This window comes from Dermochelys coriacea, chromosome 25 (genome assembly GCF_009764565.3).
Source record: "Dermochelys coriacea isolate rDerCor1 chromosome 25, rDerCor1.pri.v4, whole genome shotgun sequence".
Taxonomy (NCBI): domain Eukaryota; kingdom Metazoa; phylum Chordata; order Testudines; family Dermochelyidae; genus Dermochelys; species Dermochelys coriacea.
In genome coordinates, this window is record NC_050092.1 from 14,145,124 (window position 1) to 14,155,874 (window position 10,751).

A 10,751-nucleotide genomic window follows, 5' to 3' on the forward strand; every position below is an offset into this window, starting at 1 on the left:
AAAGGACCCGTGGGCTCTTTTCAGTCTGAGTCTATGAGCATTTGCTTTTTAATTCTTCTCACTGGAGTTTCCTCCATCACAGGGTCCTGGCCCATCCCAGAAATCTTTCCAAAGGTGGAGGGTGTGTGTGCAAAGAGTTAATTTTATGTGTATCTTCCCTCTGCCACCCCCACCCTCACCGGACATTTGCACAAATCAGCTCAGTGCATGGGCATTACCATGCACCGCTTGACACTGATTGTTCTAGTCAGGGTGGAACTGGCTTGACTGTTCCTTTGCAGACTCACCTGCTCCCAGCAGGCTGGCAGTTTGGGCTCACTCGTTCATAAGCCTTGAGCTACTTTGTCACCTCACAGCGGCCTCAGACGGGGCCAGTTCTGCTGTCACCCACTCACGACAGCTCTATTGCGTCCTTACCCCTCGAGGAGCGCTCGGGCTGCAGGAGCGAAAGCCATGCAAAAAGGCCTTGAGCACAGAGTCTGGCAGCGATAGAGAAGAGAGGCCTAAACCCCTGTGTTCCCACGGACAAAGGAAAGCAGCCTCCAGCCAGCAGTGAGAGGAAACTGCAGGACAGACTTGGGTGCAGAGCCCTCCAGGACTAGCAGGGAGTGGAAGCACCCACCTGACCCTCTTGGCCCTGGGAATAAACTCTAGCTTTTGGAAATTAAATCTGTCCCCAGAATAAGGGCAAGGAAAAGGAGTGACAATAACGTTCTGCCACAGGGCACTGACATGGGACTCGGGGGACCTGGGTGCAGTTCGTGTCTCCACCACAGACTGGGCAAGGCACTAAAGGCAAGCTTTTAAAAGGTCCTTGCTCAATTCAGAGGGGAAGCAACTGCCGCAAGGTCACAGAGTGAACCAGTGGCAGAGATGCGAATTAGAGCCCAGGCTCCCTGATACTCTGCCTCTCTCCTTGCTATAGAACCCATTACCCCCCATAGCTGGGGCTAGACCCCAGGAGTCCAGGCTCTCACTTCCCCCAGCCCCCATGCTGATGACTAGACTGCATGTCCATGTGTTTACATCAGTTAGCATCCCCTGTAACGCATGTTGCTGATGGTTTGAGGGTTAGTCTACACGACCAGTGACTTCAGAGTCCAGCAGCACTTTGCTAGCTGCCTGGCCCAGGGGGCACGTCACTAAAACTGCCTAAATAACAACAGGGGCCACTCTGCACAGTGGGTCCTGGGGTATTTTAACAAGGGTTCTTCTCCCTCTGGCATTCCCCTCATCCCTCTTCTCCTCAAAGGGCCCACTCAGTCTTCTCCACTGCCTCCTGGCTGAGAGGCTCTGAAACCACCTGGGTGAAACCAAAGCAGGTTTAAAGAACCACATGCCATTTTCCCCATTGTAGTGACCATCTTAACTCCCCCCTGGTGGCCATTTTACTCACATAGGGCGCGTTTTGCCTGTGCAGAGGCCAGCACAGGGTAGGTCTTTCTGTCTCTGGGTCTTTCTGTCTTTGTCTTCACAGTCGGTGAGGTTTTATCCTCCCCACCCCACACCCTGGAGAGGAAGGGAAGTACCAAACTTTCAAAGGGGCCAGTAATGTTGGCTGCTTCCGTGTTTGCAAACCTAATAATAATCTAAATACCTGGGGCTTATATTGTACTTTTCATCAGTAGATCACAAAATGCTTTACAAAGGAGGTCAATGTACATTATCCCCAATTTATAGATGGGGAAACTGAGGCACAGAGCCATGAAGCAACTTGCTCATGGTCACCCAGGAATAGAAGCCAGGTCTCCTGAGTCCTAGTCTAGTGCTCTATTCTCTACGCCATACTACCTCCCCATACTCATTTTCAAAGGGTGCATGTCCAGCACTTTCTGATCATCTGGCCCCTTTAAGGCAACTCAAAATCACTAGTCTTTTTTTTTTTAGAATATGGGCCGAATAGTGTGAATGGTTAAAGAATATGCACAGGGGCCAGGACACCTGAGTTCCAGCCTGTGTTCTGCCTTAGTCTCAATCTATGTTGCTTTGGGCAAGTCACTTCCTGCCATGTGCCTCAGTTTCCCCATCTGTAAAATGGAGATAATAAAACTGACCTGCCTGTGAGGCTAAATTCCTTCATGTCCATGAAGTGTTTTGAGGGGTCCTGGCACAGGAGGTGCCAGAAAAGAGCAAAGGTTGGTTGTTTCTCATTGGTGTCTGTTCAGAAAGTTTTGCATCCACTGAGTCCTGTGCTGAGTTTGTTTCCATATAGTAAAGCTGAGGCTCCAACCCATAGGCATGACTCTCTGTGTAGTCATGAGGTTTTGGAGCCTTGTTACAAAACTATAATCTCTGTCCAAGGGGACCCAAGACTCCCCTGCAATCCTTCTCATTTGGTAAAGATTCCAGGTACAATTTCACTTTTATTATTGGGGTTTTTTACTGCAATGCATGGCAGGCGGGGGGTGGGGGCTGTTTCTGATGCACCAGAATAGGAAGCACCATGTAATGAAAAGGCATCCACTTCTTATCCTCATTATTTATTATTAACTAGCCATGGGAGCGTCAGAGCCAAATCCTTAGACTAGAATAACTGTCAGGGAAGGAATCCCAATTCCAATCCCAGTCCAAAACCAGACCCAGATTTTCCAAATACCCTCTATCTTTATAATGGGAAAAACCAAAACCCTGGAGTCAAACAGCACCCCTGACCTTCAGGGAGATGGAAATCTAGAAGCGGGGTCAGAAATGTGTGGCGTGGGCCTGTCTCGGAGGGGGGAGACTGATTTGAGTGGCACTTTGATAAAGGGCAGCAGAGCTCAGGGTCTGGTTGGCACTTCAGAGCTCATCCCTTCCCGGGAGGACAGATTGCCCGGCAAATCTATTCCCTCGGGAGCATGAGATTAATAAAGCGGGAAGCTAGAAGCGGGGGGCCCACCGGTGTCCCCAGCAAAACACTCTCAGCTTTTCTCATGCAAAGCACCAGACCCAGCCGAAATGCCCACCCTCCTCAAAGGGCTCCTGCCATTGATCTCAGCTCCCCCCACTCCACTTCTCCTCCTCCATGCACACAGGGACACACACACACACACACACACACACCCCGCCTTGATAGCAGACTCCAATTCCCATGGCCGAGATGGGGGTGGGGGGAGAAATTAATCCATATGGAAATGTATGTAAATCAGGTCCCTGACTGGAATCACCAGCTGTTTCCCCAATACAGCTTTTCCCTGCCTGCGGGTGGGGGGGGGGAGAAATGGCGGGGGAGCTGCTGAAGGGAGGGGGAAGGGGATGAGCAAAGGAAGGAAGGAGACATAGGGGCATGGAGAAGGTGGAGAGTTAACTCCCCTTTTCCCTTCATCTCCAGATGCCTCAAGGTTCCTGAATCCCGGCCTGAAATGACAACATCTCCATCCCCTCCATCCAGCTCCACAGGATGCTCTTGGGGGGCTAACGCCTCAAGGCGCTTTCTCTGCCACCCCCACACATGCTGAGGCATGTGTGTGGGAAGAGTCAGCCTCCACCAGCACCCTCCTCGGGAGCTCCAGTCTGCATTCAGTCACCCAGCCAGGCCTCCGCTCGGCTAGCCAGCCAATTCCCCCTGGGAGCCCTAGCGCAGAGCAGCTGCTGGCGGCTTCTGGAGCTTTAGCCACCGTGCAAATGAAACGTGTCCATTAACTAATCATCACCAGAGATGGTTGGGCATTTTTTGATGAGATTTGATCGGTGGTGGAAAATATCCACTTGTCAAAATCGAACCTTCTCACAGGGACAGGTCAGTTCTGACAAAGTTCTTAACTCGAATAATTTTAGAGAGAAAAAGAAGAAGTTTAGAGATTGTCAAACCCCTTTGCTGTGACATTTTCCAAACAAAAAGTTCCACGTTTCCGGTTGAAAGAGCTTTTTTGTTTAGAAACGTAATCTCATTACGGCAAAAATCATTAAAAATAACAACGGTCAAAGTGTAAATGAAACATCTTGAAATTATGTAAACTACATGATCCGACTGACCCAAGTCAAAAGGTTTCTCGGGCTATTCAGTTCTCAGCAATGTTTAGAATTTTGACGTTTGGTCCCCATTCGCAACAGGAAGAATCTCTGAAATCGAAAAAATTTTGGCCAGGATGGAAGTACCAGAATTTCCGCTAATCATCCTCCTTTGTGTCCTGCCCACTTTGAGTCAAAGGCTACATGCCCTGAGGGGCAGGGGAGCTAGCTCAACCTCTCATTATTACCCTTATTTATTATCTGTATGCCCATAGGGCTTATGCCCCTCAGTCATAGGCCAGGACCCTGTCATGCTAGCCGCTGTACAAACACAGAGCAAAAAAACGGTCCCTGCTATGACAAGCTTACAAAGTCAGTGCAAGACGAGAGATGACTGTGGAAGTCCAAGGACACAAGACAAACTGCTCGGGGAGGTTTGCAGGAAGCTGGCCTGCTTGATGTACTGAGGGTGTGTGTATAGTGGATTATAGAATGGGACAGGCAAAGGGCTCAGAGAGGGATAATGGTAAACCACTTACACAGTAGAGCTGGTTGAAATTTTTTTAAATAATTGGTGAAAAGTTTTGAAATTTCAAACTTGTTTTCATTGGCAAGATTCAAAATGGACCTTTTTTGATTGGTTGGGTTGGGTTGGGTTGGGTTGGGTTGGGGGGGTGGGTGTTGAATTTTGATTTTGAAATATTTTATTAAAATGTTGATCTAAACTTTTCATAGATTCATAGATTTTCAGGCCAGAAGGTACCATTAGATCATCTGGTCTGACCCCTGTATAGCACAGGGCAGAGACACTCCACAGTTATCCCTGCACTGAGCCCAATAACTTGTGTTTGACTAAAGCAGATCTTTCAGAAAGGCGGCCAGTCTTGATCTGAAGACATTTCATTTACTGAAAACCAGGTTTGATTACCTGGCTATCGGAAACCATTGTGTTAATATTGACAATAAAAATTTCTGTATAAAATCTTGCACGAAATTTAAAAAAATTGTCAACTTTTTTTGCAAAAATACTTATGTTTTGAAAAACAGCCATTTTTGACCAAAAAATGTTTTGTTCAGGACTTTTAGCAGCTCTCGCATGCCCACACAGATGAACACACAGTGCCCATGTGTACACGTGATCATGCACACACACACACACATACACACAACTGTGCAGTGCACGTGCATATATGTGATCACATATGCAGCCATGCGTGTGCACACATGTGCATACACTCTTGGAGAAAGGAATAAATCTGTGTTAATTCCCTGCACGGAGCAGATCAGGGAACAATAGTGATGAGTACGAAATAGCCCAAAAGCCAAATTCTGATATAACCCAATTAGAGTCAGGGATCCAAGGGCGTAAATGAGCTAAGTAGCCTCAGAGCGCAAGTGCAAGTTGAGGGAAAAAGGGGATCTCCATAGAGCAATGGTCTTCTGCGCAGGGCTCGCTCTACATGAGCAGCAGGCGTGGCGTGAGATGAGCACCAAACATCACATCTTGGAAGAGATAAATACCCCGATGGGCCAATTAATCAATGTGGACTCCGCCCTGGGAAGCTGAATGGAGTGCCTTATAGAGGAGGGGCAGTGTCCGTGGTGTGGTGGGGGAAAGGGTCATGCTCCATGCTACTGGGGACAAGGCAGAAATCCAGGAAGAAATCAAAGTTCTACAAAGAAGTTATTAACTAAGAACAAGAGAGAAAGTACAAAGGAACCAGCTTCTTTCCAGATCCCGCCCAGATGCTAACATGATGTACGCATTAATTTTCAGGAAATTCTGCCATCCCACTTGCCTGACCCCGTCCCAGAGGGCTCCGCCAACCGATTCCATCCACTTCCGGGAGTCAGGCAGCCCTGGAAGGCAACTCACTTAGCGACGAAAGCTTATGCTCTAATAAATTTGTTAGTCTCTAAGGTGCCACAAGTACTCCTTTTCTTTTTGCGAATACAGACTAACACGGCTGCTACTCTGAAACACTTAGCGACGGAGATTCATGCTGCACATCTCACCCCACCACAACTGTGCTTCTCCAGGGGTGAAGTAAGGGATTTTTTTTTTAAAGCCATGGAAAAGAACTGCTCTAGGCTGGGATTTCCAGAACAGCTTATGGGAATTAAGCACTCAACTGGGAGAGGGGAAGCATGGGTTGGGGGTTCAGTGCTTCCTGAAAATGAGGCCCCTTCAAGTTGGGCCCCCAAGAATTAGGACACTCAAAATTTTTAGTTGCTTTTTAAAATTTTGCCCTAGGTGACTTGTCCAGGGTCACCCAGAGAGTCTGGGACTGATCCAGGAACTACAGCCAGGTCTCCTGAGTCCCAGGCCTGGGCTTTACCCACAAGGTCACCCTTCCTCTCCCTGTTACGCATTGACCCAGCCATGACTTGAGACCCCCTGTAATAATTTGTTCTCTGTTCTTCCAAGATTCCCTGGAGAGAGCTGGCCCTTTAGGTGCTCCCTGTCCCTCAAACACATGGCCCCTCACCCCAGCCAGACATCCGTGACATCTGCTAGCCCAGTAATATCCCTTCTAAAAACAATAAAGGGCCAGATTCAAATCCCATTGGAAATGCACTAGGCTCTAGATCAGGTTCTTGATGCTGCAGGGACTCTCCTGCAAGCTGCAGGGCTTGCAGCCACGGGCAGCCACTGGAGTTGATGCAATGTCCGAGTCACGCTGCGTGTGCAAAGTGGTCTCGCTCCTCCGGTGCCTTACACGGCTCTGTTTCTCAGAAAGCCAAGCAGTTAATACATTCTCAGCAGAATCCCTTTTAATGCATCGGCTCTTCCCACTCCCTGTTGACACCTGACCGGCGGCCACCTGTGTCGGATGAACGGGGCATTTGTAAATGACGATTTCCCATCAGTCAAATTAATAAGAGGGGGATTTCCGTCACTGGCCCACAAGTTCAAGGTAAAGCATAAAACCTCTCATTATCATCTCCTTTCCTTCAGATGGCTTGGAGGAACCTATTATTGCACTAGCTGCTTTCTGCAGGGGCAGAGGATGTTGTGGTTATTACTGTGTAATTTAGGTCATGGGGATGAAGGTTAACAGGAGGAGAACAAAAGGATCTGCAAACTTCCCGATAATCAAAAAGAAACAGGATCCAGGGGATGATCTGGAAGACCATTTCATGGAAGTTCCCCGATACACTGGTTTATTTCTTGTGTGTGGGCAAAGAGGTCAGAATAGACAGGCAAGCCCCAAGTGTGAATCAGAGAGTAGTAGAAATCAGAGAGGGGGGAAAATCTCGGTTAGATCATCCCATCCACACCGTGCACAGTCAGGGCCAGACTGCTCTCTGCAGTACAATGTGTGCAGTGGAAAATAACCAGTAAGCTTTCTTCCCTCTCCCCATCACTCTCCTTAGACTCTCTCGCTGCTTTCTGAACACCTAGGTTCACTGGTTGGTGTGTGTGTTACAGTGGTACTGAGAAGTCCAGCTGAGATTGTGACTCTAGTCACTGCACAAGCATGTAGTAAAAGGAGTCTCTGGCCCAAAGCTCCTACAGACACCAGAGACCAACCAGACAAAGGATGGGAGAAAGGAAAGAACCTTATCCCCATATCACAGATGGGGAACAGAGGGATGACGTGACTGGTCTGTGTCACACAGGGAGCCTGGGGCAGAGCCATGGACAGTCTCGTAAGTCGCAGTCCAGTGCTTTAACCACAGGACCTTGCTCCCCACTGAGCTAGATAAATGGTTAAATGTCAACAATCACGAGATAGAGGTTACTGCTGCAGAATTTGCTGTGACTCCAACAGGCTCTTGTTTGACTGTATTATCAAAATAAAGGTTACAATTGTCAAACTTGGGGCCTTAAGATGAGGTTCCTAAACTTGCCTTGAGATCCCCAAAGAAAAGAGGTCTGATTTCCATAGGTGCTGAGCACTGCTAGCTCCCAGGGACTTCCATGGGAACTGCAGGCACTCAGCACCTTCTCTTTAAATGGTTAAATATGGATTGAAGAGTTGAGCTGGGTGAATAATTGAAGTTTTGGTTCAATGGCTGAACCAAAAAATTGGGGGCAAAAAAATTGTTTTGGAGAGACCCGAAACAATTTTTTTTTAATTTTTCAGTGAAGCAAAAAAGTAAAAAAAAAAATCACATCAGATCTAACTAAACGTTTTGTTTCATTGCAGGGGGTTCTATGATAGGGTTTTTTTTGATAATTTTTTTAAAATAACATTTAGGGAAATTCTGGAACTTCAGTGAGGCAGGTTTTCCCGCACTGATTAATGCTGGAGTTGTGGGTTCCAATTGTGTCTGCAAATCAGCCCTTGGGGAGTCCATACTCCCAGCCAGACAGGGAGGAGGGAAATGTGTGCGAGGTCCTATCACTGAAACAGCTCTCTCTGACTGACAGGTGGCGTGATCAGAAGATGTGAAGTTGGATGACCGCGAAAGCCACAAGAATGGGCCAGTATTTGCAAGAGATTTCATTTGAAGATTTGTTTCGTTTCTCAAATAAAAACAGTGACTAGCGTGTGGAAAGCGTTGATGGAGGAGAGGAGAGGGTCATTTTTTTTGTAAATGGCAAAAAAAAAAAAGAAAAAAAAAAAAAGCCAGCGGCTTTCTCAGTAGTAAGACAAGTTGTGCATCTCCCCTCTGAGCAGAAAGGACCAAGGTAAACAGCCAAATCCAGTGTGCGGGGTTGCATTCTGCCTCCTAAAATTCCCCCTGTGGTTTCCACTGGATACCGATTATTCTTCTCTTCCTGTTCTAAGTGGTTGTATAGTTGTAATGAACCCCACTTGGGCCACTGGTGGGATTTCAACCCATAAACTGTGTTAATGCTTAAGATCAAAGATAAAATCCAACAGCTGGAAGCCAGGGCAGGCTCAGTCTTTTATGGTGCCTAGTCACTAGAGGGTGACAAAAGCCCCACAGCCTACAAGCACGGGTTACATTGCTGTGTGCTGTTAAACAAATGCTGTGTCCCACCCCAAAGGCATGTATAATTTGTGTTATCAGTTTGTAATGTGTCCCTATGGAATGAAAGACACTATTGGCCATGTAAGTTCTTACTGTCCTGGCTGCTGCTGGGTGAGATGTGTATTAAAAATATGAATTTGACTCATAGTCTGGACTCCTCTTTATTGATTTACTTTGCTGAAGCTTGTAGCATGGATGTTCCCATTTTCTTGCTGTGATAGCCAAGAACCCCCCCAAGCTTCTGGCTGGGGCTACAGCTCATATACATCCTCTATCACATGTGCCATATTAAGTGTCCCTTTGCCTTCTCAGATTGGATGGGGCTTTGCAAAAAGGATTATAAACCCAGAGATTATAAACCCAGGGATTACCTCACCAACCAATGGGCAGCCAGGATTCCCCAAGGTTCCAAAGCATGTTCATCTTGCTCAGGGGTTGATCTCGCAGGTGAAATTCTGATTGGCTGATTGAGGAGGAATGTTCCACTGGATTAAAGGTGGGGGAGAGGGTTTTTTTGTAACCAAATTAGATTTTATTTTAAGGAGGTGGGGGAGATGGGCCTGTTACTCACAGACTTTGGGGCATTCACAGTCCCAACCTAACATGAAAGTTGCAAATGGTCCCTTCCTTTAGGAAGCCACCCAGCCAACTCTTGGTCCCAGCCTTCAGAGTGTCCAAAATTCAGATTTTGGCTTTTGTTGTTTCAGCCCCTCTCTACTTTATGACGAATTACTCTGGTTATTCGCGTGCTGGGGCGCTGCTAAGAATCCCAATGGGCCTTCGGTGTGAATGCTAGCCACATGCACTGACACAGAGGCATTTTCACCCCTGCAGAGACAATGCTGCTAGGGGAGTGTGACACGTAGTCTGTTCTGCCTCCTGCACCAGCCCCAGAATCCACCTTTCTAGGCTCTTAAAAGGCACCCGGCACTGTAATATCGGAGCACCAGCCAAATTCCCACTGTGGTTCTTTATTTATGAAGGGAGAGGCAGACAGACCCCCAGCTCTGCTTAGCAAGTGGAGTTCAAGGTGCCAGCTGTTAGAAACACCTTCCCCTGACTTGTACAATGCAACTCCTTTCTTTTGGAAGCTGTTGACAGAGCATAAACTCGCCCCACCATGGGCCAGACTTTGAAAAGTGATCAGTGCCCTCAGCTGGGGTTCAGACTTTGCAAGGAGCATGGCTTCCATCTAGGCAGCAAAATAAAAAGCTAGGCACAGCAGCTGCACATGGGGTGCTGAGCCCTGGAGAATCTGGCTGTCAGCCCGTGGAAATTTGTCCCCAAGCTGTTTAGAGAAACTGGCCGCCTGGCCTTTTGACAGTCACTTTCCCATATCAGGGATTCCGAGGGCACCTGGCCCTTAAGCAGTAGCAAACTCCAGCCTTCCCAACCCAACACGCCCTTCGTACCTTTGCTGCCTTAAGAGTTTTGTTCCCTCTAAAGAAGAGGCAGCAGGATCTCTGAGGGAAGGGCTGGGGCGCTTTGGGCCAGCTGTATATATTCATTTCTCCTGTGTCTCGTTGCGCTGCCTGGCTCTGGTATTTTCACGGCAGCCCGTCTCTTGCTGCCCCAGAAGAGGTGCCCATAGAATGGGTGGTTTATCCTATGCCCAGGGAAACAAATTTTTTAAACTACAATAATGGAAGAAGTGGTTACAAAAAATATTTTAGGAGAGAGTGTCGGGGGGGGGGGGCGCAGGAGGAAATGTTCCAGCCCCGGAAGAAAATACTTCTCTGGCCTCTTTTTTTTTTTTGGCTGGCTGGAGGCATGAAAAGTCTGACCAGCCCTCATGTTAATCCAGCTTTAGGCCACAGACCACCCACTGAGGGAGCACTCAGCCATGATATATCCTTGATATAGTATAACATGCA

At 47.7% G+C, this 10,751-nt stretch overlaps 1 long non-coding RNA gene across 5 annotated transcripts in view; it reads left to right on the plus strand.

Annotated features, from left to right (window-relative positions):
- LOC119848501 overlaps positions 1 to 9,024 on the plus strand; it is a 110,913-nt gene extending 101,889 nt beyond the window's left edge. For 4 of the 5 annotated variants that reach the window (XR_006277018.1, XR_006277015.1, XR_006277016.1 and 1 more), the window contains one exon: positions 5,708 to 5,799. This is a non-coding gene — a long non-coding RNA (uncharacterized LOC119848501). Of the gene's footprint in view, positions 1 to 5,707; positions 5,800 to 8,308 lie in introns of those variants that run through there. The other variant, XR_005290274.2, reaches the window with a different exon arrangement.
- Positions 9,025 to 10,751: the final 1,727 nt, after the last annotated feature.